The following is a 5,975-nucleotide window of genomic DNA, read 5'->3' as shown; positions in this document are numbered from 1 at the left end:
TCATCCTGGGATGCCAGTGATTTTGGTGGGGCTTTATGTTTCTCTTTACCTGACCATATAAGTTGTTAAACTCCACCAATTGACTAGTGATTGCTCTATTGCTTTCCACAATGCCCTGGAAGCATAAATTGCTCTACGAATTATTACAACCAGAATCTGGATCCCTAGAAGAAATAGTTTCTGAGGACAGTGTTTGATATTTGTTTTGTCTCCATGAGCGACAGCTAAGCAGAAGAAGAGAACCCCTACCTCTCAACTGCAATTGCCATGATTTAGCCTCAGAAACAGGTAGCAGGAGGAAGAAGTAGAAGCACTGTGGTTCTGCTTCTTCCAGGTAGAAAACCCTCTGATTGGGAGCAGGGGGGATAAGAGCCCTGTGTTCTTGGCTGCAGCAATATGGATTGAAGTCTCCACATCACTGAGTTTGGAGAGGTAACGGAGGGATAAGTCTTGGTTCAAATACCACAAACTTATCTTTCTTGCTGAATTTTCATGTGCTCTCTTGAATAGATATTGCTTCATTTGCTCTTTGTCCTTCAAATCATTCCAAGGGCTTTAGATAGTTATTGGGATTTTAAAAATAAGTTTCACCTTTTTTTACTGGGGTGCAGATCAGCAAAGCTCCTCACAATGTCATGCTAGATGTCAACTTTCTGGGTCATATTTTAAAATATTTTTCTTCAGTTTCTTGTATATCATTGTTGATTTCCTGACTACTGCTTCTATTGATTACTGAGAGAGGAATGTTGAAGTTTCCAAGTATATTTGTGGATTTTTCCACTCTCCTTTCAGATCTACAAGTTTTTGCCTCATATGTTTTGAAGCACTCTTTTACTTGCTTAAATATTTTTGTTATATTTCTTGGTGAATTGATCAATTTATTTTTATGTAATAACTTTCTATATTCCTGCTAACATTGCTTCTAGTGAAGTTTGCATTGGTATTAAGAAGCAACTCCATTCTCAACCCTGATATTGTTAACATATCTATATATTTTTAATTAAAGTGGGTTCCTTGAAGGCAGTGTATAATTGGATCCTGCTCTTCTATCTAATCTGAAAATATCAGTCTTCTTAAAAAATTTTATTGGAGTATAGTTGATTTACAATGTTGTGCTACTTTCTGCTGTATAGCACAGTTAATCAGTTATTCATATACATGTATCCACTCTTTTTTAGACTCTTTTCCCATATAACTCATTACAGAGTTGAAAAATCAGTCTTTTAATTGGTATGTATTCATTTTCTATCCTTGCCATAACAAGCTACCACAAATATAGCTACTTAAGACAAAAGCACCTTTTATTTTATTTTTTTTGAACTTTAAAGATCAGATTTATTTGGAGAAAACAAAAAACCCCACAACCTAAAGGATGGGATTTTACATCTCAAGACATCTCCCAGGTAATAAGTCTACAGATTACAAATCATTTTCATAGAAGATATTTTTGTACAAATTTTACATGTAGTGAGGAGCGGGTCATAAATTCCTGTTTGTTTTAACAGGGTGGCACGGTAGAGAAATGGGGGAAAAAACAGCTTTTTTGGACACATCTATTTGGAAGCAGACATGAAGAGGGCAAACCCTACTTTTTCATCATCTATAGCAAATGGTTAAAAAAAAACACCCTCTCAACCTTGGGTATCTCTAAAAGCCACTTCCTAGCTACTACCCACTCCAAACCAATTATTTAAAGTTACTTCACTTGGTATGTTTTCTATGTCCACTGGGTAAATGATTCATTATGCTCACTGCTGCAGCACTCATAAACCAACACCCCTGCATGGCTGTAAAGGGTCTAACGTAGGACTGATGCGAGAAGAGACCAAGATGTCTTTTCTCTGCAGGTACCAATATTGCCTGTAAGGACACCATCTGTTGAGCTGACAGTACCAAGGTGCACATAAAAGCAGGCAAGTAAAGCTACTGTGTTGCAAGAGAAGCCAGGACCTTGTGAAATTGTTCTCCTCCATTATCATTTATTCTCTCAAGGGGATGCTAAAAAAACAGAACCAAAAAAACCACACATTGGTCTAAGCCACATTATAAATCCAAACATTGGTGTGAGATTTCACTTGGAGAGAAGGAAACTTTTGTTTTTTTAAAAAGCCCCTCAAACCCCAATCAAGGTTGTAAGAAAGCCTCCCAATTTAACCACCCTCGCTCACCACCTAAGACTAGTAATTCTAAAGTTTTCTGAGGTGTAAAAGGGGTCAAAGCAGCAGGAGCACGAATGGCTAGAGGGAAGGAGTGTCAAAGCATGAAGGAGGCAAGATTTGCTTGAGAAAAAGCAGTGATGACTCCTCATTGGACAGCTCCCAGGGGCTCTAGAGAATGCTTAGGAGGTCAAGTATGTGACTTAAGTAGAAGCTGCCTGTAGGAAGGTTAACAGGAAAGAGTAGCATGATGAACATAAGATGATGACAAGAGTCTAAATTTTTAAAGCTTCAAGATTTCAACAGAATGTGGATATATTTGAACTTTCAGAAGGGATAGTGTTTAAGAAAGGGTGAAACCAGGACACATAAAAGACCTGGGAATTCCCACAACCCTTAAGTGCTTCCTGCTCCAGGAGGTAAATGACTATGTGTTTACTGGAGGTGATACCATTTTCCCTGTTACTGGTGCAAAATAATTTATCAAATCCCCAAGCTTCTTTTCAAACCACGATTTCCCCATTTACTTTGGTCACCAAACAGTCCTATTCTTCAGTGGCCTGTAGACTCACTCCCACCTACCCCCATGGGGGGCACAAATGAAGGAACTCCCCCTTAGGCTGGCCCCAGTAACTCAGAATTAAATAAGAGGTGGGGCTGGCAGCCTCCTGGAGACTAAAACAACATCAGAGACTAAACCTACCTTGCTAAGAATGGAGAATTTATTCAGATATTGTTTGCTAATTCATGTATGCCACAACAGGATAAGAATTAAAGGTAGAAACCTCACACTCTTCCTTATACCTGCCTACTGCCCAACTAGATTCCAGACACTGCATCACTATCACTGCCATCTTGCTAAACGGAGGCCCCTAGGCACTAATCACACAGGCAACTGCACATGTCATAAAAATGCACCACAACTTTAAACTTACAGCATTAAAAGCTGTACGTCTCTCTCTGGCTACATTGGTGATTCTCCAGTTAGTTCAATATTTTAAAGGCTGAAGAAGCATGCAAAAGAATTTCATTTTGTTTCTTTTTTAAAAAAAAAGTTAAGAAAGGTATCCAGGAGATGGTGAGTGTTATTTTGTCTTGTCTGGATAGAGGTTTGACTTGCTCTCGAATGTTCCAGGGTGGTGAGAGACTAGGAGAAAGCACAGAATTCAGAGGTCTATTTGGTGTAATCTTCTCCCTCATTTTCATCTTCACCATCAACGGCAAGAGCAGCATACTTGCTTGCAGAACTGAACTTAGAGGCTGGATTTTCTTCCGCTTTCTTTGTCTCAGGTGCAGATCTGGAGTCTTGATCCTTTTTGCCATCTTTCCTATCTGACTCCTTCCAGTGGTCTTTGTTCCCTCCATCTCCTGGACCACGGCTGGAATTTCCACTTTGGCCTTTTGGGGCACTCAGCCCATCTACTTTATTTTCATCTTTCCTTACTGGTCCTTCCTCAGATGGTTGAGCTGGAATTACTTTCCCTCCACCACTTGTAGGGAACTGCTGCTCTGTGTCTGAGTTCTGAGATTGAGCAGGAGGGTTAGAACTTCGCTTCACCCAAGCATTCTCCTTTGGTGGAGGGGCTGGCATTACCTTTAGAGGCTGTTCAGGTTTGGGAGGCTTAGAAGTTGGAGACTGACAGTCTTCCTCTTTATTGGGTGTTTCATTTTCTAGAGACTTCTCACTCTCTCTCCTTCGTGCATTTCTGCTAGATGTGGCTGAGGTCCCCATTTGTGATGACTCACTTCCTGTCCTCGATCGTTCCCGTTCCTGAGTTTCTTCACTTCACCAGCTTGGGTGTTTCTCCCGAGGCCATCGTTCTAGTTTTGGCTCATCCAGCTGACTCTGCAGTTTCTCCGGTTCCTTCTGTAGCCACTCTTATACTTCTCGTTCTCTAGCAGTGTGTCAACAGGCTTTGCCCCTCCAAAGATAGAGGCTGCTCGACTGGACTGAGACGTGCTAGCAGCGGAATCATTTTCCTCAGGAGTACTCCGAGGCTTTAGGTTCAGTTTGGGTCTTTGGCGGGGACTTCTATCATCAGGCCTATAATCATCCCGAGAGTAATCGTCTCTGGAGCTCCATGACCGGTCATCTCGTCTGTCATATCTGTCTTCATAGTGGTCCCCGCCTCCTCTGTAGTCATCCTCCCTATGGTACCCACTACCAAATGCTCTTCTGCCACTGCCTATCCTGGAATCATAGCCTCTATCATAGTCTCTGCTGCCTCGGTCATCATAGTGATCTCGGCCCCCGTAGAGATCCATGTCCCAGCATGGGCCATCACGATAACTGTCCTGATACCCATCACGATATCGGTCTGAATCATAATGATCTGGATACTTGTCTCCAAAGCTATCATCACCTCTTCTAGGTGGGTAGTCATCAAAGCTGTCTGTAACAGGATGGGCCCTCCAGTCTGTATCTGTTTTGTCAGAATCCCGATTTCTATCTCGGCCAAAAGAACGATCATCCCTGTCTTTATCCTGTGCTTGATCAGCAACGTCCACTCTAATTCTCCTGTTACCTAGAGACTCTTCATTGAGGCTCAGGGCACTGAACAAGGAATCCAGGTCCTCAAACTCAGCATAACCAAAACCTTTCAACCTCTCAGGATTGCTGGGTTCACGTGGTAAACGCACTGCACTGATATTTAATCCTTTAAAGAATTCCTTAATGGAGTCTTCTGTCACATCATAGGACAGGTTCCCTAGAAAAGCAGTGTAGGGTGGTAATTTGGGAAGACGGCTCTGGTCGATATTGGGTTCCTGAGCAGCCTGTGGAGCAGTGGACAGGATGGAACGGTCAATTGGAGGTGCCCTATATACGTCATCATCATTACTATGTCAAGTGGTTGAAACATCTCCTTCTAGGTCATCTGTTTCATCAGCCCAGCTGACTGGTTTGGGGACATAGGTGCTTCCTCCACCAGTCCCTCCATCCTCAGCCAGGAAGTCTGTTAGGGAGATAGTCTTCCCCTTCTTATTCTTTTTTGCTGAGGCCGCCATGTTGGGAGAGGGAGAGAGAACACAAAAGAAAACCACCTTTTATGACATTCCTGGAAGTGAAACAGCCAGGTGGTCTCAAGTAGGTTCTCTGCTTAGGATCTCACAAGTATGAAATAAATATGTTTGACAGTCTGAGCTCTTATTTGGGGGCTATAGGATGAATTCAATTCCAGGCTCATTTCGGTTGTTGGCAAAATTCATTTTATTCAGCAAGTTGACTGCAAGATGACTGAAGTTCCCATTTAACTACTGACTGTTGGCCTGGGATCACTCTTAGCTTCTAGAGACTAGGCACTTTCCTTGGCTCATGACCCTCTAAATCTTCAAAGCCAAAAATTGGGTGATGAATCCTTCTTATGCTTTGAATCTCTCTGACTACTTCTTCTACTGCATCTCTCTACTTTTAAGGGCTTGTGAGATTACTAAATGAAAGAGGTCATACACCAAAACCTACATATTGCATAATTTTATTTCTATGACATTATGTGTAAGGTGAAAGTATAGGGAGAGAAAACATATGAGTGGTTGCCATGAATTTTGGATGAAGATAAGGGCTGATTACAAAGGGATACACAAGATAATATTTTAGATGGTATAACTGTTCTATATGGTACTGTGCTTGTGGTTATATGATTATTCATGAAAATTAAAAATCTTTCATCTAGATGAAGGAGGAATCCAGAATGGAATACCAGCTATGAAATGAATCTAACTGTATTACAAATATATTACATGGCCTCATTGAAGGGTATGAAAAAGAAAAGAGCTGACCTAAGTAATGTTCAAAAACAGCGTTTTTGCTACATACATTAC

General features: G+C 41.4%; 1 pseudogene; it reads right to left on the bottom strand.

Annotated features, from left to right (window-relative positions):
• Positions 1-2,609: 2,609 nt before the first annotated feature.
• LOC113614227 (eukaryotic translation initiation factor 4B pseudogene) lies at positions 2,610-5,185 on the bottom strand (annotated as a pseudogene).
• Positions 5,186-5,975: the final 790 nt, after the last annotated feature.

The sequence above is a fragment of the Aethalodelphis obliquidens genome, unplaced genomic scaffold (assembly GCF_003676395.1).
Source record: "Aethalodelphis obliquidens isolate GAN/ISIS:26980383/991018 unplaced genomic scaffold, ASM367639v1 scaffold92, whole genome shotgun sequence".
NCBI lineage: Eukaryota > Metazoa > Chordata > Mammalia > Artiodactyla > Delphinidae > Aethalodelphis > Aethalodelphis obliquidens.
This window is presented reverse-complemented; position numbering and strand designations above follow the sequence as displayed.